The 24,530-nt window shown below is 36.0% G+C and overlaps 1 protein-coding gene across 1 annotated transcript in view; it reads right to left on the reverse strand.

Moving 5' to 3' along the window:
- ngfa (nerve growth factor a (beta polypeptide)) overlaps positions 1–22,284 on the reverse strand; it is a 34,611-nt gene extending 12,327 nt beyond the window's left edge. The window contains exon 1 of the mRNA XM_027159191.2: positions 21,950–22,284. The gene's annotated coding sequence lies outside the window, so the exon portion shown is untranslated. The remainder of the gene's footprint in view (positions 1–21,949) is intronic.
- Between the last annotated feature and the right edge of the window lie 2,246 nt (positions 22,285–24,530).

Raw genomic sequence — 24,530 nt, forward strand, 5'->3', positions numbered from 1 at the left:
ATGTCAAGTCAGGAGAACATGTCTTATGGAAGGATTTCTAAGGGCTCGTAGTGCAATTTATATAATGTTATTCTAGTCTGGTGTATGAGCAACAATAATAAAGTTCTGAGAGAAGAATCAATCTTCTTGAAATGGTGGAATTTGTGTATAATTGATTGTCCATGGCGGTAAATTTGGCATATACTATTTCCTCCAGGATGTTTCCCCTACTTACTAATACTCATTAATCAGGACGTTCTATTACAAGAGACTTCAAGGTATAAGTTAAGTTGTTTTAAGGAGTTTAAGTTAAGTTAAGTTGACACTCCGAGGTGACTTGAAATTGTAATATCCAAGTAGGCCAGGAAACTTTATGGAGCATCATTTAAAAAAAAAAAAACGATTTATTTATAAAGAGCAACTCAAGTGAGGATGTTGTGAAGCCTTTCAGGTCTTGTTGGTGAGGTACTGTACATATCAGTGTCTTCTCATTCCATTATTCATTAAAGACAGAGTTTATGACTTTGGGCTTGCTATTTGATGCTATTTTGTTTACCTTCTTTCTTCAGCAGGAAGAATCAAAAGAAAGCTGGTATCGTAGCTTAGTTAGTCATAGCTAATGAACCAAAATTCTACCACACTGGTGTACTCTTAACTAATGGCTTAGAATCGATTAAACTTATTGAACTGTCCATTTATCCATTTTAGGACCTAGTCCATCCAAGATGTCCTGCACTTCATTCATTATATGATGAATGATATAGAAGGTAAAAGACAAAGGTAGATAGACATGGCCTAATGGTTAGGGAGTCTGACTCCTAACCCTAAGGTTGTGGGTTCGAGTCTCAGGCTAGCCATAACTGAGGTGCCCTTGAGCAAGGCACCAAATCCCCCCCACCCCAACTACTCCCCAGGCGCCGCAGCATAACTGGCTTCCAACTGCTCCGGGTGTGTGCTCACGGTGTGTGTGTGTTCACTTAGATGTATGTCACTAGTTGTAATATAAAGAGCACAGATGAAGGAACCCTTTTGGATAGGGATCACACAGTATTTTGGAGCCTGTAGGCAAACTTTGATGTATGATATGGAAGTCAAGGTAAAAGACTGCTGAATGGCAGAATGATAGGACTCACCTGAGTGAATGATTTGCGAATAACTTCTCTTTGAAATTCAGATAGGATTTGCTAAATAACGATATGTATGAGCTTGAAGAATGACTTGCTGAGTGACCGACCAAATAAACGGACTCACAGTACACTATATACACACAATATTCAGGGGATTGTAATATGGTTTGCTAAAGGTCAAAGATGAACTGTAACAACCATTCAACAGTCCACGGTTTATCTACAGTAGATGTCTGTTGGATTTGACAAAGGGTCAGCATTAGAGCACTACTGAAGTGGAAAGTCTGTAGGTGACATTTGTAACATAAAGCGTACAGAAGAAAGAAGCCCTTACGTTTGTTTTCAGATCTCACACAGTTGTCTGGAGCTGAGGTTATGGAAATGGATCGGCGAATCGCCGAACGATTATAGAATTTGCTAAGTGATTTTGAGAAGATTTGGAATATGTTTTGTGCAGATGGTTCAAGTTAATGCCGGGTGTTTTGGTTTCCTGGAAACTGATAAGTGGTAGCTAATGTGAATTAATAACAAATAGCAAGCTCGTTAATTAGTTTACTTGAAAGTGAATGAAGGTGCATCACATCACCGTGAAGTGCATTTGACTGAAACACATTGAATAAGAACTTGATTTGTGAATATCGACAGGGAGTAAAGTTTATGTTCCTTCCCGTGTTTGTTGGAAATACATGTCTGCCAGGCAACTATATAAAAAAACAAATAGCTCAGGAATTAACTCTGCTAGTTCCAGACGCCAGGTCTAATGAATTTTTGATCTCTGTCCAACATTTGTAGTATTCTGGAGCCATTAAGCAAACCTTAATTGCTGTCGTCATACAAGATGCCTTACATGTCAAATGACAAAAAAGTGGAAATCGGCAAATGACCTTCTGATAGAAAAAAATGGCAGAACTTGCTGGAATCATTTTGAAAGGACTTTAGTGATGTGCTAGACAGAAACTGTAGCCTTTGCAACAACAATTCAGCAGCATTAATAAATCTTTCTACATGTTCTCCATGAGTAGCTGACATTTTAACCTGACATTTTAACATTAAACCGGCTCCAAGATAACAAAATCATAGTGTTGGAAAAAATAACAATAAAAATCCCTAACTCCATCAAAGCGATACTAATGAACAAAAACTTCTCCCAAAAGATTAAGAAACAAAACAGAGATAAGAAACAAAATAATAATCACAGATTTTCTCAAACACCCTACAAGTCATGACCACCTTAACTTTGAGCACCGACCTTAACCAGCTCCTACCGCCCAAAGACGAGTGTTAAAATGAAGCAGCAGAAGAAAAAGAATAGCAAACAATCTAACAAGCTTGAGTCAGAACCAATAATCAGATCAGACAAAATGACAGGAAACAACAGAAAGAGGAAATCGACCAGATCAAGTTTGGAGCGGATATTTATACTCTAGGTAATGAGAAACAGGTCCTTCTAATCAGTCAGTATTGCGGAGAGAGAGAGAAAGGGAGCCCTGTCAGATGGATGGGTGAATGAATGCTTTACTGAAATGCTATAGTGTGAAGGGATGGAAAATACACTGAAATGAACCGAATGAACTGTTGTCAATAACTCTAGGAAGCCCGGGATAAAGAGTAAAAATTATACATGATTATACATCATTATACAAGATTCTGAACACTAAAAATAAATCTTATGTTTTCAATTCAGTTGAGCTTTGTTTGTCACAAGGCGGCTTTAGAGAAATCCGGATGTGAATGTAGATGTCAAACCGCACTCTGTTGAATGTTGACGTCTATTTCAGGGCCTTTTTACACCCGGTCGCTTCATGTGTTTTCTCTGATCCGAAATCTATCTGATTTGTTAAAACTGTACCATTTACATCAGGCCACATAAATGCGTCTCGGCGAATCGGATATCGATCCGATCTTTCTACTCCCGCCCAAAATGCAAATATATTTCACCTCATTTCCAGGGTAACTGAAATGTATCACGCGTTGGTGTATGCGGTTGCTAAAAAAAAAAAACAGAATTTACTGTTTACTGCATTTTCGCTGTCGGCAGCAGTGCATTTTAAGACCCAACGAGACACCTGGGTCAAAGATCGAAGCCAGCGCTGGTGAGAAAATATATTTGTTTCTGGCGTGATGCATGACTCGCGAGTCACTTGCGAGTGACGTACTTCCGTTTGGGAGGAGTATAGCGCTGACTTATGTGGAACAACCACATGCATTTACACCTGTCCAGGTTCATCTGAAACGCGTCCCAGACCACCTCCTGAAGGGGTTTGAGCGATCGAGCATTTACACCTGGTCTTTTTACCATCGGATAGCTATCGGTTCACAGAAAACGCGTGAAGTGACCAGGTGTAAAAACCCCCTCAGTTCTAAAATCTGATTGGCTGAGCTGTTTCCTAAGCCACCCTCAATATTTTATACATTTTCTATTATTGGGCCAGGATTTAAACCAAAAAAACTGCTACACGTTTTTGCCAATCTTTGCACATCTTGTTACTTAGCAACAAAAGCATACTGTTAATGTACAACTTTACATCGTGGAAGAACACGATTTACATTGTTTACACTTAATCATGATAAAAACACTGTAATAAACCATTTATCCACTCAGCCGATCATGTGGCAGCAGCACGACACATACAGTACAATCATGCAGATACATGTACAGTAAAGCACTTCAGCTAACCAAACATCTGTATAGTGGACCAGGGTTGCTGGAACCAGATGTTCTAGTTTGAGTATTGACTAATCTCCTGGGATTTTCACACACAACAGTCTCTAGAATTTTAACAAAATAGTGAAAAAGAATCCCATGAGTGGGTCTGAAGACTGCAACACTGTTGCTGAGACAGAGTTCAGAGAAGAATGACCAGACTGTTCTGAACTGACAGGGACTCTATATGGGGATGTGATAGCTTAGTGGTTAAGGTGTTGCGAACTCAAATCCCGCCAATGCTGGGCCCCTGAGCAAGGGAATTAATCCGCAATTGCTCAGTTGTATAAAATTAAATAAAATGTAAATTTCTCTGGGTAAGGGTGTCTATGAAATGCTGTAATTGTAAATTGTCTATACATTAAACATTGGTGGATGGGTTCCACTTCTGCCAGCCAGGTTCTATCAGGTTCCTCTCCTCTCAGCCAGGACCAGAAATCTGAGGCTATCCTGAGCACAGACTAACCCTAGATGTAGAATGATTTTTTTCTGCATAATCTCAACTCTCCAGTTTGGGTTTATGTTTAAGTCTGTTTGATATGTCTTTTTTTTTCTTTATTTAAGTGAATGAAGTATGATGTCAACATTACCTGAAGCTTTTGACAGACTGCATACAGAGCTAATGATGCAAGAGAGACGATAAAGAATTTTCCTTCTGAAATTCTGGATATTTCTGCCAGAAATTAGAATGAACAGAATTTTTAAAACAGATCTGTTATTTATTTATTTATCTATCTATCTATCTATCTATCTATCTATCTATCTATCTATCTATCTATCTATCTATCTATCTATCTATCTATCTATCTATCTATCTATCTATCTATCTATCTATCTATTTTGATTTACTCACGAAATGCACAGATCAGAGCGGCAGCTGACAAATAAAATATTAAGATATTTGACCGCTTTTCTGACTTTCCTGCTAATTCATATAAAAAGAAAGAATTTACTAAAGTCCAAAAAAGTATAGTTTTAATACATTCATAATGAAGATGATTAAATTTATTATACTATATATAGTTTTGTTTTAAACATGTAATCGCCTGACATGTGACCACATCTCCGTTACTGAATTCTGCATCAATGCACCAGGGTTAATAAACTTTACATGTAAGCTGTTATTCTGTCTGTAGACTATGTTGATCTTTGGCCGTTATGTTGCTTAGCAATCAAAGTTTACTGTAGACCATCTGTTTATTTAATACGTTAAATTACTTATTAAACAATGGATTTTATTACATTGCTTTATTGTTGCATTAAAGTAAACAAAAATCTGCACATACTGTATAGACTTGAGAAACTCACATTCATGTGAATATTTTCAAATAAAAATGCTTTACTGCGTTAAAAATAGAGATTTAAGGTGTCATGTTTATATATGTTCCAGGTGGGCGTGGCCTGATATTCTAATGAGCACAACTGACATCCCGACATCTGCGGCTAGACCTGCTATGCCGCTAGACCTGCTATACCACAGAACTAAAAATAACTCGAGCAATAAGTATCAGTATTGGTTAACCCTGCATGTATCGACATATCCATTTACAGAGTTAACAATGCATCTGCCCCGCCCATTTTAAAGCAGAAAGTGGTAAAACATCATGGCACAGTTCATGTAGATGTTAATGGGTCACCAATCATCGATATACTGTGCTGCAGATTGTGGCCCAAATAACAAACAAACTTCAACTTCATTAGAAAGTGCTCACGGGTTTATCTTGGAGAAGCCAGGCTTCTCTGGCAGCTCTATCAGTTAGGAAAGTCCACAGCCTGTGGAAAAGTTTAAAACAATCCATAAATCAAGTGCACTTGACTTCAAATGAATATCTGGCATGTTTGTGCATGCTTGGGGATAATAGATGTCACAGGCCATGTTAAAACACAGTTACCCTTCCTTTGCCCTTCCCGGATTTTCTTACACAGTGTGCAGGTAGAACGTCAAAGAGGTTGGTTTTGTGGCAGATCTGGGAACTGTATTGTGACGCTAATGCACTGTTCATCTTAGTATTTTGTTGTTGTATGAGTTTTTAAGTGACTGAAATTTTCACTCTGCAGCTCTGCGTTTGTTGATGCCTCATTGCTCAAAACATTATGTTTTGTCTAAAAATGTCTATTTGTGCCTTATTTCTGACACCTTAACTTTAAAAAGTTGGAAATGTATGTATGTATGTATGTATGTATGTATGTATGTATGTATGTATGTATTTATTTATTTATTTATTAATATTGCCGTGGCTAAATTGCTGTAAATGTCAAGTTGTGTCATGCTGAATAAACCAAGCAGTAATAACAGCTGGTGAAAAAAATAAATAATAAATAAATAAATATTCTGTATATGTATATAATATATGTGGGAAAAATATATATTTTAGTTTCAGAAAAAGTTTGTAGTTTTCAGACTCATTACAAAACTATTTATTTATTTATTTATTTACAATATACAGGGATTTCTCAGGCAATCCTGCAAATCTGTGCATCACATTTATTTCTATTATTCTATATATTTTTTTTTATATATTTCTGTATAATCAGTTTCTTATATAACGGTTGTTACTGAGCATATTTAATTTTAAAAGGAAGTAAATATAAAGTATGATACACTTTAAACATTTTAAAAATGATAACAATAATATCCTGTTACATTCCAGCTTTTATCCAATAAAAGTGATATAAATGTAATATAAGTAAGGATTATTAGTTATTAAGTTTTTGAGTGTGGAGTATTTTTATGTAGAATTACCAGAATAATTTTTTCTCTCACGGTTCGGTGAAAATGTAGACAAGACCGACTGAAGATTTCCTGGATGGTCGGCTGCTAAGATCGTTGAGATGTCTAACAGTGAAAGCAGATGGAGGATGGTGGAGTTTATAGTTAGTGCTGTGATTCAGTCGTCCCTCATGTGTAATCAGTTTCGCTCGGCACTAAAATACTGTGTTTCTGCAATTTCATGACCTCTGCCTGAAAAAATAAACATTGTGAAACGTTTCCGATTGTGACAATTGACAGAAATTAGCTCAGGACCATGATAAGGTTATGGGAATGTTAGCTTTTTGTTTTCACATTATCAAGCTGCTGCAATCATTAGCAATCACAATGTAATCAACACTGCAAATATTATCAGGATCATATGAGCTGATATGATCCTGATAAGAAGGCAGCTAGACAAATCAATTCCTAGTGGGAATTATCCACCACCCGGAGAACCGTCCTAGTGATCCTAACAACACGGTGTGGATTGGGAGCCATATTGATGAGCCTTAAACAAGACTGAAGATTCTGTAGTTTCCTAAGAATAATCATAGGGTTCCTAAAACTATTGTAAGGATTCTAGAACCACACTGAAAACCTGCAGATCAAAAAAAAAAAATAATAATAATTTTCCCATCACACTGATGATCCTGGAACCACCTGGAGAAGATATTGTAAAGAGCAAACTAGAACGACGCTGAAGACCCTAAAATTAGACTGATGTTAAAATAACTGAACCGAGGAACTTAGATCTGCAAAGAGGATCCATAGACCACACAGAGAATCCTCCAATTGCAACAAGGATCCTAGAACTACACTGAGAATCATAAAACTACCTTGAAGTACCTAAAAACGAAGAGAATTACTGCACAGATGAACCAAGGATCACAATGGGAATCCTAGATCTACACCAATTAATCTAGAACAACACCGTGGATCTTAGAAACGTACAGTACCAAGGAGAATACAGCTGCTACTGTAGAACCATCTTGAGCATCTTAGAATTGCACAGGAGAACCTAGAACTGCACCAAGAACCCTACAACCACACTGAAGAACTGCACCGAGAGATGCAGAACTGCAACAAAGATCACACTATGAATACTAGAACTGCACTGAAAGACCTAGAAATGCGCCAAGGATCCAAGGACCCCACTGAGAATCCTACTGTAGAGCATCCTAGAAATAGACCTAGGAGAAATAGGATCCTAAACCTCCACTGAGGATCCTACAAGCACATTGAAGTATCTAAAGCTCAATTAAAAATCCTAGAACTATAATGAGGATCCTAAACTCCACTGAGGACCTTAGAACTATAATTGAGGATCCTAAACACCATTGGGTGTCCTAGAATTGCCTCGATACTCCTAGAATTACTTTGAGGATAAGGAAACCACATCCCAGAGCTACACTGAAGATCCTTTTCTATCACATCTTACAGACAGATTTAACGTTCCAACATAAACAGGGCTGGAAACAAGCAGCCCCGGCATGTTAAAGCATCAGTATGTGTATGGAAATGCGATTATGTTTCTTCTTCCTCAAGAGTCCCATAGTAACTTAATGACCAGTGAACCTCAAAAATAACGGTGTAACACCCCGTTAATATGAACTGTTCTACATGACCTAGAAAAGCGGTGCCATGACATACATGCTAGGGTCTGCTGTTATAATTACACATGATTCTGTTCCAGTGGCATCACATTAACATAACTCTGAAGTGCAGAATAACAGCTTATAGGAGCCTTACTCTTCCAGACCTCAGCAGAAAGCATGACAAATCTTATAAGCGAAACCAGGAGGCATTATCAGAGATAAACTAGTAGTATACCTTGGTTAAGATTCCTCAGGTATAGTTCCTGATGTTAAAGTTCTTCGGTTTAAGTACATTGGCTTCAATTCCTGAGTTCAATGGCTAAAATGTCTACGCTGTACTATATTCTATCTAACATCAATTTCCTAGGATAAATTTTGGATTTGTAAATTACTGGGTTAAACTTCCTTACCAGAAGGTCCTTGGAAAGTTCTTGGACTTAAATTCCCTGGTTAAAAATTCTCAGCTATATTTCATTATCTGAACTTCCTGCACTAAAGTTCTATGACTTTCTCAATTCCTAATATCAAGCTCCTTGGCTAAATATCTGAGATGTAAATGACTGGGTTAAAACCCATCAACTAAAGGTCCTGGCTTAGTTCCTGAGCTTACGTTCCTTTGCTGAATTTCCTCAGCTGTAGTTTCCAATCTAAATTTCCTAGGTTTAAGTTCCTTTGCTGAAGGTGTTTATCTGTAGTTTCTAGAGATCTTCAGTTGAAGTTGAAATTCTAAGCTACATTTCCTAATCTGAGTTTGGTGTAAATTAGGTATGAATTACTAGACTAGCTGAGTTAAGTTTCTCGATTAAACTTCCTGGGCTAAAACCCATTCGTTCGTTCATTCATTCATTCATTCATTTTCTACTCGGGTCACGGGGATCACAGGCGTCATCGGGCATTGAGGCAGGATACACCCTGGACGGAATGCCAACCCATCACAGGGCACACACACTCTCTCATTCACTCACACACTCACACACTACGGAGAATTTTCCAGAGATGCCAATCAACCTACCATGCATGTCTTTGGACCGGGGGAGGAAACCGGAGTACCCGGAGGAAACCCCCGAGGCACGGGGAGAACATGCAAACTCCACACACACACAAGGCGGAGGCGGGAATCAAACCCCCAACCCTGGAGGTGTGAGGCGAACGTGCTAACCACTAAGCCACCATCCCCCAAGCTATAAACTCTTTGAACCCGTAGGAAAAATTTTCCTAAAATCACTATTTTCTGCTTATCCCCGAGTACATGTTACATGATCATGTTTGCGAACGTTTGATCAAATCGAACCTCGAAAAATAACAGCAGAAGTAGCGGGGGAGTAAAAGACCTTGAGCATTACATGGGTGCATTTTCCAGATCGCTTTACAACCTTGACATTCAACCATGTACTCATGTCAGTCTAGTTGTTGTTCGGCTAAATGCCACTGCGCTTCACAACGATGAGTTTACCATCTTTCAGCACTCCTGCTCACATCTGCTTCTTTAATAACGACCTTCTGCTGTCTGCACACTCTGTATTTAAAAGTAAAAAATAATGGAGGTAATTTTTTTTCCAGCTCGTGTGTGATCTGGCATAAAGAAAAATACTTCAATTGTATATAATGGTCTTATAAAACATAAGAAATGTTAGTAGCTACTAAAGTAAAGTAGCAGCAGTGATATTACAGCATGGTTTGCACAACACACACACACACACACACACACACACACACACACACACACACACACACACACACACACACACACACACACACACACGATCTGCACTGACATAATTCCATCTGGCCCACACATGCTGCTATAAAATGTACATTAATCACGGTTTATATAAGTAAAAGAAGTACTTGAAATTTTTTTGGTCGTTTCTGGTTGCCTGGTAATTTGTTTAATTTGACTTGTAATTTCTATAATTTAGAATCCATTTAGAAACTATTAGCAATATGAAGTTAACACATTCATAGTATAAACAAATTTGAATTCTATGTGATTGTCCTCACACAGACGATTCTTTGTCATTGAATTCACACGTTAAAAATATTAATACATTTTGTTACAGTGGTGAGCTTTATTCTGTTACCCCTTTATTCTGTTACCCCTATTAATCCAAACACTTCTGTTAATCCACACACTTTTATAAAGATATAAGATAAGATATATCTTTATTCATCCCACAGTAGGGAAATTTCTTATCAATCCACCCACATCTGTTAATCCACAAACTTGTGAAAATCCACACCCTCTTATAAATCCACACACTCTTATTAATCTACACACTTCTGTTAATGCACATACACCGATTAATCCACATACTTCTATTAATCCACACACTCTTATTAGTCTACAGACTTCTGTTAATCCACACAATCCTGTCAATCCACACCCTTTTATTAATCCGCACACTCTTATTAATCTACACACTTCTGTTAATCCACACACACACACTGATTAATCCACAAACTCTGATTAATCCACACATTCATTAATCCACACACTTCTGTTAATCCACACACACACTTAATCCACAAACTCTGATTAATCCACACACTCGTTAATCCACACACTTCTGTTAATCCACAAACGTCTCTTAATGCACACACCCTTTTTAATCCACAAACGTCTGTTAATCCACACACTCTTATTAATCCGCACACTCTTATTAATCTACACACTACTGTTAATCCACACACACACACTGATTAATCCACACACTCATTAATCCACACACTTCTGTTAATCCACACACTCTTATTAATCCACAAACGTCTGTTAATCCACACACTCTTATTAATCCACACACTTCTATTAATCCACGCATTCTTAATCCACACAATTCTGTTACTCCACACCTTTCTATTAATCTGCACATCTATTAATTCCCTCTTCTGTTACTCCACACACTCACTCCATATTACTCTTCCTACATCTGTTGCTCCCTCTCTTTTTACACACTTCTCTGTTACTCCACGCATATCTGTTACTTTTTTCAAATAGAACAACAACAAAACAACAACAACAAAATAAGTTCCGGGTTAACACGTGTTAGTCATCTTCTAGCTTGTTAGGTGTCATGCAATAATACAGAACTAGCTAACGGGTGGAAACAGGCTATAACCAATTTGTAAGGTATATGGGATGAAACCAAACATAAACGGATGATTCCTCTGATGACAAACGTGTCTTTTTTACTTTTCAGGTGCATTTCAGCTGCACAAACATTGCTACACACACACACACACACACACACACACACACACACACACACACACACACACACACACACACACACACACACATGCTTTAGTCTGTGAAAAAGAAAGTGTGTGTGCATTTGTGTGTGTGCATGTGCACTTCCAACATTGTTTGTGCAGCTGTAGCACACCTGTGCGAAACATTAACTTTCAATCATCATGATAATCAGTGCATATAGCAATGAAATGACTATAACCGCTAACAAAATATTATTATAATACTGATTATTATAATACTGATATATATATAAAATGCACAGTGGTGGTAGTTTACACCTCTCAGCATGTGCTCAATAACACATACACACACATTTTATATAAACAGGTTACAATCTGCTAGAAAAGGTTTCAGTGTTCCACACAGGCCTCGGGGCCTTTTGTAATCGCTTCTTAAATAAATAAGACGCTACTATAACAACACAGACACCCGCACACACAAACACAAACACACACACACATACAGCTGGGGGTGAGTCAGAGAGTGTAACAGGATTTTAAATGGATTAAGGACTTTGCAATCCATCATTAACTAAAGGAAAAAATACAAACAATTTAGTGTGCATGGATCTGTCCTATAATAATGCACCTTTATGTGGTGAAAGTATAACATGTTCATGTTCCACATGCTTAAAATTGGAGATAAGTTCATCTTTTCTAATAATTGTAAGGAGGAAAATAAAACACGAATACGGATCACGTAAAAAGAAAAAAATAAAGGTGAGTGGAAAAAGACAAGATATCATTATTCTGTAGTTTTCTATTAATTCATTATGTTGTCTTTTAATATAAAACGTATTATGCCTTGATCCAAACATCCAGGGATCCAACCCGGGATGCTGGAGCAATAAGCAGTGTGACACATCACACACGTTACAGGACAATTGTTTGATAAGATCCGATGGAATTTTCCATCCGTTAGACCGTCCTTAAAAATATTCTTGTTTGCAGTAACCCGACCGACCCTGTCAATATAGGACCGACTCAATTTTTTATTTTTTTGCTTTAAGTCCGACCGACTTGCCGGTTGTAAATTTGCGTTAAGACCGACCTATTATATTTTATATTTTAGTAAGTATTGTAAATATGTAAATTGCCTAGGCCTACATACAAACGAAGGCTATGTTCGTTCTTTTAAAAAAAAACCCGTGACGTCATCTATGTTTACACTATCGGTTACCGGATGTCACACTACGGCCTGTGCGTTCGCTTCGTCTCATTCTCTCATTCACTGTCAGAGTCGACAGTTCGCGTTCGGTAATGATGGCTGCAGCTGCAGTAAACAAAATGTTCTCGGTCACCGTTCAAAGTCATACGGGTTCGGGCGCCATAATACATCTAAAAAATTTATCAACACAGCTCGACATCGCTTTAATTTGGCACAAAGTTCTGGAAAAACTGTCCAGCATCAAAATAAGGTTTGCAATGATGCGCCCGAAGGCACGGGTTGAAGACCCACTCAGTGACATCATGATTTTTTTTATTGTTACTGCAAACCAAAATATTTTTAAGGATGGCCTTAGTAACCCGAACTGTTACAGACATCTATATCTACTGATCATCATTTATTAAATTATTTTATTATATAAAAACAAATGTTTTAAATAACAGAATGATTTGATCAAATGCTTCAAATTTTTGCTACAAAGTACTTCCATATGTCTTTTCCTCTAAATCCTGTCCAAAATGAATTGCTCAAGAACACGGTGCATGTCATTTAACAAAAAACAAGTACAATGAGACATAGCTGAATAACTCATCTAGATTTGCATGTTTTATATGATTTAAAAAACAAACAAACAAACAAACTAATAAAAACCTGTGTGTCCAAACCAAGTGAACCAATCCGGAAGGTCATGTTTCAATCGCCCTTCTTTTATCTTCATACTCACTTATAAATGTCCATGTATTATAGCCTAATAAAGCCAATGCTGCTTTACTGTAGTCCTGATACCATTTAAAGTCCATTTATGAATCAATATATGCAATTAGACGTTCACTTCCTGTCGGAAATACAGCGCTTGCAGATAGCTGAAAGCGTTGGAGGGATAAAAGAAATAAATAAGTAAAGAAAGAAAGAAAGATATCGAATGAGATGAATTAGACGAGAGTCGCTCGCTTCAGTGTGCTGTTTCACTGAGGGGAAGTTGGAGCTGATTGGTCAGCTGCTGAAAAAACATATTATGATGTCATTATGGACAGGGAAGTGTATCCTAGTTGTTAGGAAAGATTCTTGTTTTAATCTGAAATAAATAAATTGTCTCTATAAACCTTGATGTAATGAATGTGACTGAGTCACAAAATCCTGGGCAGTGAGTAAACACAGATGTATGACAGTTAGCTGCATAAATAGTCTGAAAATAAGGATCTTATTTTTTATATTTCAGTTTATTATCAATTACAAGTCACACAAGTCACTTCGCTTCTGTTAAATATTAGAAAGAAATGCACTTTTTTCTGAAAACACCTCTATATCTACAACTCTATAATGCTAGCTTATTGCTAATTATAAATTAAGAGAAATATCTTAGAATTTATTTTCTGCTAAGACATAAGATAAATTTCAGGATACACAGTGACATGACAACTCGAAAATTCTAGCACCTGAACCAAGTCAGTCTCGTGCTAAATCACATCATAGCATATGAAATTATCTTAGGATACCAAGAAAACTAGTAAAAAATGTTGTAACAAATAAGGCAAGTAACGCAAAAGCTTCTGTCTTTGCTCTGATACAAACACACCTATACATAGCTAGCTCCTGTGGGGAAAAAATTAGCTGAATACAATAGCTAAAAATGAAATGCTAACTCTTGAGTCACACACACTGCCTTTTAGGTAATGTTGTGTCACACTTAGCTTGATAAATATGCAACATTTTCTGCTCACTAGTTTCTGTATTTAAACAGAGTTTGTACAGCTCTTTCTATGAGGTGAATAATTAGCTAACTGACTAAATGATGGCAAGTAATGCTGCCTGTTATGTTAGCTAGCTAAACTAGATACCAGTGAAACTTCTGGAAGACTGTCAAAAGGAATATGAAATGTAATTAAAACTTATTTTATCAGACAGACATATTTAGGAAGCCTCCAGTTTGTTAGTCAGAAGGTGTTGAGTAATTTTCTGTGAGAATTTTCTATGAAACAACTTGCTTATGGCTGTAATTATTGACCTGAAATGAGGCGTGTCATGGATATCACTGGTATTACATTTTTGTCGTATTATGTATTTGACATGTAACTGTTGTCTTTTTTGGTGCTATTTCTCCTGTTGTATATATTTGGAACTGATATTATCTCATATCTTTCTTTATTTGTTTCTTTTGACATTCTTAGCTAAGTAAAGAATAAATAAACTGTTGTGACAAAACTGCTAACTGACCTTAATTTCAATCATGCTAATATTAATATGTTTCTTTAGTAACGACAGTTACGTGACATTTTATTGACAGATTCTCCACATAAATATATTAAATTTGTGTAATTATGTGTTTATCTGTATAACAGTAAACTACATAAGTAGACAGAAAATTAGGATCTTAGTTAATATTTCAGTTTATTTACAAAAGTCTTAAATTTTACCATCTCTTCCGTTAAAGATTAGGAATGGTTGCTAATGTTATCGATAAACACAGCTAACTAAAGTTAGGGAGAAAATCCGCCACCATTTTAATCCAGTAAATAACTTCAAAAAAGAGCGTGAGCAAACAGAAATCAGAATATTGAACGTTTTGTCATCCATTACCTTTGTGATGTGATGTTTTCAGTGCAGAGACATTCATTTAAGAGTCATTAAAGAAGTCTCCATTGTCAGCACTTTGTCTGATTAAATTCAAGTATGAGAAAATAAAACTAGACAGTTGTAGCTGCTTTAACAGAAGTGTTAACTTCTAGAAGCTACAGTACATAGTACCTTGTGCGAAAATGCTGTCCTTAAATTGATAAAGAATATAAGAGTTGTGACTTTGCTGTGGTATAAAAGAAATAAAACAGTTAGGGTGAATGAGTTTTGTTTAAAAATAATCAACTTTGAGGTTGAAACAATAATTCGCTTTACATCCCAACAACTCATCGATGATTATTTTTCCATAAACCCACGACCTTGTTGTGTTTTATTATTAAATGTTAAATAATTGATGCGAAACGACAGTTGTTTATCTTCCCATTTATCGACATGAGGGTACAATTGACTAAACCAGGTGTGAAGTACAATTTCTCGCCTCAGTGAAGATGAAATAAATGTGAGGCGTTTCTGCAGTGGATGAATGTAAACAAGGATTTCTGAACATGTAACAGCATTCGTTCAAACGCCCGTGCAAAGCGGGAAATCGTTCTGTGTTATACAACAATGCACCTTTTTATTTAACATTATTGATCCTTTTTATGCCTGTTTCTGTCACAATTATTCCCACACTGTTGAGAAAAAGTAGCAGGGATATAAAACTGTTTTATTTAATCAGGCCACTTAAATGGCGTACGTCTGTTTGTAATTATAAAACCAAACCAAAGCAGAATAAAAAAGAGGAAATTAACCTCATGAATACATTACAAAGTACAGTACAGCAGGAAGTGTGAACTTGTAAAGTTGACTTTATTCTGTAGATTAATCTCTCCACTACAGATGTTTCGGAAATTTCATGCACAAACTATTTCATGTGCCAAACTATACTAACTAGATGACATGAAGCACAATCGTCTGATGCAGGAAAAAGTGAAAATGCCTTTTTAGGGGTTTTCAGAGTATGGAGTGAAACATTTGGTCTATTCTGTTTCTGTTCTGAGGTCTGTAAGGGCATGATGGTATCTACATATGGTAGTGATGGTGATTTATGGGAATACTGTAATAATGCATCTCTCTCTCTCTCTCTCTCTCTCTCTCTCTCTCTCTCTCTCTCTCTCTCTCTCTCTCTCTCTCTCTCTCTCTCTCTCTCTCTCTCTCTCATGCTCATGTTGTGAGTAAACGTCTCCGGCTCAGTAGACTCTCAGTGAAGTGAACTCTGACTCAGCTTGGAGGCAATCTCATCCTAAACACATGTCTGTGCTACAAACCACACACACACACACACACACACACACACACACACACACACACACACACACTGCAAAACCAGCACCAAATACACAAACTCCCTACCGCTGCTTTTGTTGCCAAGAAATATCAGGAATTAACACAGCAGTAATTTATATCTAATCTGCTATCCGCTTCCTTTCCACTTTCGCTACATTAAATTTTTAGCGCTTACAGTATAAACCAAGAAGCAAAACCAAGCCATGGCTTGGCTAATATAATATAATATAATATAATATAATATAATATAATATAATATAATATAATATAATATAATATAATAAGGAACATTTGTTCAGAAATGTTTGGAGAAATGTGTACACACTTATTGAAGTATTAGCATGCTGTATAACTTTTACTTTAACTTTTTTAAGTTTAATATTGGCTGAAGTAACGACCAGAACCTTCCAGAAGATAAGTCACTAAAACAGTATGTGCTCATAAACACTTTTCTGTTTGATATTGTGTGGATGTTTGGAGATTAGCGCAGTATTTGCTTGCGCTCAGATGAACATATCGCTTAAACTTTAGCTTAGCATAACATTGGATGAATCAACCACCTGCTATCCTGTAACAGAAAATTATTACGCAAAGAGCAATAAAAACATTAGCCACAGCATCGCTAATCTGTACAGTAGATACAGTATTATTACTGAATGACGGACTGTTTAAACGTGAAGTGGAAGCCGGGTGAATGAAGTGGACTGTTACTCCCCTGAGAGTGTGTGTGAGCATCCCAGCTGCTCTCATTAGGCCTCATTACGTCTCATTACACAGCGGCGTGCTACGCTGCATGAGCACATATCTACAGAGAGAGACCTTTAACTCAGGTTCAATGGGAAACCCGAGAAGCCTCATGAATAATAACAAAACACATCATTGTATAGGAGGAGAGGGCCACTGTCCATCTGTTTCCATACCTCAGATCACTGTTACCCTGTATACCGTCCTCCCTGCTTGCTTTTTTCTTCCCTAATTCAATTCATCAAGCTTTCTTAACATGACTATATATACATATACTGTATTATATATATATAAAATGCTACAGTGTTACCAAAGTTGCCAAATAGTCTTTCTTTCTTTCTTTCTTTCTTTCTTTCTTTCTTTCTTTCTTTCTTTCTTTCTTTCTTTCTTTCTTTCTTTCTTTCTTTCTTTCTTTCTTTCTTTCTTTCCCCCCCATGTATTCTGTCCATAACATTAAAAAAATGTCTGCTACAGAATTCCATCTTTTTTAGCACATGCTAATAGCTCTAATGTAAGGTGATATGAAGTGGTGTAAAAATATCAAAAGTTTTTGCTTTTCATCACAATAGTTTTTAACAATACAACATTTTAACCCTTGGATGAAAAAAATATTAGTTAAAAACGTGGAGACAATATACAATACACTTTACTTTTGCAGTCATCGTCATGAGGGTGGATTTAACCGATAATTAGGCTGTTTTTGCTACACAAACCTGGCAGGCCTGCATCGGCATCCTCTATTAAAGGCTTTTGAACGTTATTCATTGACAGAATTGTCTCAATTTCTCAAATAAACATAACACGTCGTGTTTCTCTAGCATTTCCAATGTGTGTTACGGTTACAGCAGTGTGTATTCAGGGAAATTAGTTGAGTTACGCAACCGTTTAAGTTGATTTGAGTTGTCCTGCTTTCAGATCCACCAATATTTGGGTTAATTTTTGGCAATATGGCTTCCACTCTCCACTCTTATTCTGCAGCTTATAAAATAGCACTTGATCCAGCAGATCCCAGAGATCACTCTGCGTCTTCTTTTTCATATCATTTTCTCTGACATTTGCTCATGTACACAAACGAATGTAACTCGCTGTTTCTTGGTCTGAATCAGAACTCGTTCCTTTCTTGAAGGTCCACGTGCACTATGTATCACAGTACACATTATGGCGTGCTCATGGGGGATTATCGAATGCGTGTTTTTGGCGCGTTGAACTTATGGTAACACTGTTGCTAGGTAACGACAATAGAAGACGGTTAATAGCCGGAGTTGGCTAGCTTGAATCTTCTGATGTTATAGTAGATAGAAAAAACATTCTAAAATGGTATAAAATAAATATATTGAATTATAAAATTTCTATTAAAAAAAAGAAAAGGAAAAGGTGCAGTGGTGGTTCAAGCCTCAGCAATGACAAGCTGCCACTCTTGGGCCCTTGAGCAAGGCTCTTAACCCTCTCTGCTCCAGTGGTGCTGTATCATGGCTGACGCCTTCAAAGTTGGGACATGCGGGGAAAGAATTTTACTGTGCTGTAATGTATATGTGAATAAATAAAGCTTTTTATTCTGTTGGACATTAGAAAGAAGAGTTGTGTCATGAACTTTTGAACTCTTCAACAGGTAAATTTAATCGGATTGCCATAAAATTTATACTGAGGATATTTGATATAGCGGGGGATAGGAGATAGACGGCATCGTCTGCTGTTATTGGGACGAAATGGGATTTTTTTCTACTCTATAAACCCTACAGTAATTCCCGCTCACTTGCAGAGAAACCCCGTTATTCCTTACAGATGTTGGCTGTTAGTTGAGCAACATTTTATTTTCTCAGGCAACAAAACTATCAAAGCCAGCTTTTTTTTTCTCTCTCCACAGAACATCTTGATGATTATTTATTACATTTCAGATACGTAAGAGAGGCCGCTCAGGTTCTCAGGACTAAATCTTGTCGACAGAAATATAATTTGACAAGTTGTCTTTGAATTGAATAAATGCAGATCATGGTGGTCTCGGGCTAAGTGATCAAATCCAGACTCAAGTATACACACATTTGACTGTTTTGGTTTCTGTATATGATGTAAAGTGAATTTGCACTGAGATTTATCCTTTATAGTGAGCAGGAAGCGTAGTGCTTGTAGATATTCCTGTTTTTTGGCTGGAGTGGCATCTACAAATATTATTAAATAAAATAAATAAATACATTGCATTTAAATTAAATTAAATTAAATAATTCATAGATAAATATGTTTCATAAATATTTAATATAAAAAATATATATTTTTTTGGTAGGGTACTTTGCTTTGATGTAATTACTTAAATTTGACTAAAAAAACATTGAGTAAACTTTTAAAAATTAAATGAATTATATGATTTGTTTATTTTACCTTTTTGTGTGTTAATCAGTATGCACATGTCTATAGTATATAAATATATTTTTGACACATCTCACTTTTAATTTCCTCAAAAAGAATCCTCATTTATACAGTAAACCAATTTAACCTTATGTTATAAAGTACGTCTTTATAGATTTTCACCAGGAATTTCGCCGAGTCTACAAAGTGTGTTTATTTTGCTTTCTGACATTTATCATGTGTAAAATTAAAATAAAAATCGCATCATTATAAACAGATGTACTGTATGTTTAGGATGAAGTGTGAAGAGAACTTTGGCCTGTTTTGTTTTCTCAGGCAGCTTGACTGTGAAATCCAGACTGATGTACAGTGTTTAGGGACACTTCTGCTAAACTGTCATGTTGTATGATGCTAATTTATTATCTTTAACTTACATAAGACATCTGCTCAGTTTCTCAGGCTCTCAGTTCTACATAAATATCATCTGATAAATTGGATTGTTAATAAAACGGAACAAAAGCAGGTCTTGGTTTGCAGCTAATGTTTAGCCGAACGAAATTAAACGGTCAGGAAGAGTGAATTAAATCAGAGGAGATCTGAAGATTAGAAAGAAATCGAAAGGTTAGAGGCAGAAAAGCGTACTAGGTGAGTTAAATGTAAAAAAATGTAAATACAAATAAAGTTTTTTTTTTTTTATCCTTTATCCTTTACAGATGTAGGATGGAGTTTAGCAGTGACAGAAGACTCAGAAATAATTCTAGTAATAATAATAAAATAATGAAAATAATAATAATTATAAGACATTTCTAAAGCCCTTGTATTTTGGTAACTTTTGGAAAAAAATATATAAAAAATGTTTAAAAAATCCATTGAAATAAAATTTCAGAGCATAAATATTCCAGTTATTATTATTATTATTATTATTATTATTATTATTATTATTATTATTATTATTATTATTATTATTATTATTATCTGGATTTTGTTCTACCAGTTGCCCCCCCACCATTTCCTAATAGCAAGAATTATTTATAGGTTTTCTTTTATTTATACTTCTTCTTTTTATTTCTTAATAATCTATAAACATTAAACATTCATCACATACATTTTTTTGTCTTGGGTGTTCTGTTAAATGTGTTGTTTTTTTGCAGCATTAAACACCTTTTTCCATTTTTCACTGATTCCTTTCACTATTTTTTCTTTTGTTTAGTTACTCGTACATTTTCATTGTCTAACTGAATTCTTTTAACCTTATTCCATTTCTATTAATTTTTTTCTATGATATCTGTGTATTTTATTCTTAATATTTTCTTTTTTCAGTTACTGTTCCTATGTATTGAATTATTATTAAACTGTTTAATTTGCACATTATTTACTTCAGACTGTTGCACATTTTATGCGATGTGTTTTAGATATAATATATATATAACTATATTATTATTATTATTATTATTATTATTATTATTATTATTATTATTATTATTATTATTATTATTATTATTATTATTCAACCTTTGGCTAGATTCCAAAGCTGCCTCTGATGCGACCCTGTACTTGTGCCAATGGGTTACATTTGGTTATTAGATGACACAAAGCCCACGGTGCTGATTTTGCCCTGGCTGCTTATCTGGTGTCATCCGGCTGACATGTTAACCCTCGACTCCGCCCAGCTCAAAAAAGCTACGAGCGTGTAACATGTTCCATGTCTGCAAAAACGAGCCTCTCTGGTTGTGTAACATGATCAGCACGTATAGAAGCTAAACGAGAGAAAGACAAAAAAAAAAGTGTGTGCGAGACTTTGGGGGTGGGTTTTTTTGGGAGGGGGCAGGGGGTTAGGGTAGGATTTGATGGTTGATGTTTCGGGGATCTCTCCCATAGGGATGGATGAAAAACTGAAAAATGTTTGAGAAGATCCAACTTTACCTTACAAACCCCCCCACCCCACCCACAAACACATACACACACACTTAAGCACTTAAGTAGTGAAGGGAATTTGTCCCAGACCACAGTTTATTCTTGTTTAAGCTGTGGAATTTTATTCCAATTAGGTGAACAACAGCCCAGCTTTACACGCCTCCTTAACAACGCCACCATTTGCAATATAAATCAATCAACATGTCACACACACACACACACACACACACACACACACACACACACACACACACACACACACACACATGCTGTATGTAGCAATATTCTTGCGATATTATCATATTATTTCCTTTCTCACATTACAGGTCTTTCAGCTTCACGTACTTAATGACAGACAGGTAGAGAAAGCAGCCAAAAAACACTGTCCAGGCACACACATGAACACACGTACACACACACACACACACACACATGCACAGAACCTCAGCGAGGAACAGATCAGCCGTCAGCCCTTACCTCAGATCTCTCAGACCTCTTCTCTTTTTCCTCTCATGCAACTTTTTAAAAAACTAAAACAAGTCCCAAAGTTGATTATAGTCCAGCTTGATTATTTATATATATTTTTTAATACTTATTCTTTTTTATTCAAAAAAATTCAGAATCCTGTTTTTGCTGTGTGCTTCTTTCTTTCTTTCTTTCCTTCTTTCTTTCTTTCTTTCTTTCTTTCTTTCTTTCTTTTATAAATAATCTGATTATACAGACTCAGCTCTCTGTCTCTTTAGGAAAACTGATGGCTGTGAAAGTTGCACTCGTACATTTCTCCTCTCTGAACTTGCACGGAGTGAGCCAGCAGGTCCTAATGCCAACACTTCTCCTCCTCCTCCCTTCTTCTCTTTTCCCTCCCTCTGTTTCAGCTGCTCCTCCCCTCCACAGCTCATCATATCACATTGATTAAACTCTGACAGAGTTTTATTTTGTTGCTTTATACACTTGACACCGGACAAACCCAGGCTTTTTTGTTCTTTTTATCTCAGTATGAGTAGCCTGAAGACGAGAGGATAAAAATAAAGACAGAAAGATGGATCAGTGTCTGAGGTCTGCTGTTTAAAATGCTTTTTCTCCTCACGTTTAGGGTCAAAAGTGATTTAAATGTAGATGCCTGAAGCACTAGAGTCACTTCACTAGCACATGTTATATCACTTATGTTATAGCACATGTTATATCACTTCTGTTATAGCACATGTCATATCACTTCTGTTATAGCACATATTATATCACTTGTGATATAACTTGTGTTATAGCACATATTATATCACTTATGTTATAGCATGTTATATCACTTATGTTATACTACATATTATATGACTTAAGTTACAGCACATATTATATCACTTATGTTATAGCGTGTTATAATCACTTGTTATAGCATGTTATATCACTTATGTTATACTACATATTATATGACTTAAGTTACAGCACATATTATATCACTTATGTTATAGCGTGTTATAATCACTTGTTATAGCATGTTATATCACTTATGTTATACTACATATTATATGACAAGTTACAGCACATATTATATCACTTACGTTATAGCACATATTATATGACATGTTATAGAACATGTTATATCACTTCCGTTATAGCACATATTATATGACTTATGTTATAGCACATATTATACAGTATGACTTATGTTATAGCACATTATATCACATGTTATAGAACATGTTATATCACCTGTGTTATAGAACATGTTACATCACTTGTGTTATAGCACGTGCTATATCACATGTTATATCACGTTATAGAACATGTTATATCACCTGTGTTATAGAACATGTTACATCACTTGTGTTATAGCATGTGCTATATCACATGTTATATCACGTTATAGAACATGTTATATCACCTGTGTTATAGAACATGTTACATCACTTGTGTTATAGCACGTGCTATATCACATGTTATATCACATGTTATAGAACATGTTACATCACCTGTGTTATAGAACATGTTACATCAATTGTGTTATAGCACGTGCTATATCACATGTTATAGAACATGTTACATCACCTGTGATACAGAACATGTTACATCACTTGTGTTATAGCACGTTATATCACTAATGTTATAGCACATGTTATGTCGCTTATGCTATAGCACATGTTATATCACTTATTCTATATAGCATGTTATATCACGTGTGTTACAGCACACGTTATATTGCTTGTATTACAGGGCATGCTATATCGCTTATGTTATAACACGTTATTTCACGTGTGTTACAGCACATGCTATATCACTTATGTTACAGCACCTTATATCACTTATGTTATAGCACATTATATCGCTTATGTTATGGCACGTTATATCACTCATGTTATAGCATACATATCCCTTACATTATAAGCCGCTTCCTTCTTTCATAGAAGTACCGAAAGTTAAAAGTTTAAATAAATAATTTAAATAATGTCCGTCTACAGCAGTTTATAGTCAAATAGAAACATACACAAATCCCTACAGCCACATCCAACATCTAGTGGAAAACCTTCCCAGAAGAGAAGAGTGGAGTAAACGAAATGTTCAACTAACACATATGGATGGTCATATGCAGTAGTGTATGTCAGTAAGATATAGAATTCCACATATGCACTACATTGCCTTTGACTCAAAGTACACAAAGTACCACCGTTTTTCTGAGGATGTAATTTGTACGATTATATTTGGTAGAAAAATCAAATGCTGGCTTCAAGTTCTGTTAGTGATGCCATGAAACTCTCCTCTAATACGGTCTAATGCCCTGGTGCTGTTTACAGAGAAGCAGACCCATATCATGATCCTCCTTTACTTCTCTGCTGCCCCGTGTGTGTGTGTGTGTGTGTGTGTGTGTGTGTGTGTGTGTGTGTGCGTGTTCTTTCACAGGGTCAGGTAATCGCTAATGAGGTGGATGCGTGTGCAGCTTTTGTTTATTGTAATCGATCGACGTGTACAAAGACCAAAGAGACACAAAACTGGAATCGTGAAATTTGGCAAAGACTTGAATCAGGTATGATTACGATAACAATAGACAAAAAAAAAAAAAGCTAGACAC

Source organism: Tachysurus fulvidraco, chromosome 23 (assembly GCF_022655615.1).
Source record: "Tachysurus fulvidraco isolate hzauxx_2018 chromosome 23, HZAU_PFXX_2.0, whole genome shotgun sequence".
NCBI classification, from domain to species: Eukaryota; Metazoa; Chordata; class Actinopteri; order Siluriformes; family Bagridae; genus Tachysurus; species Tachysurus fulvidraco.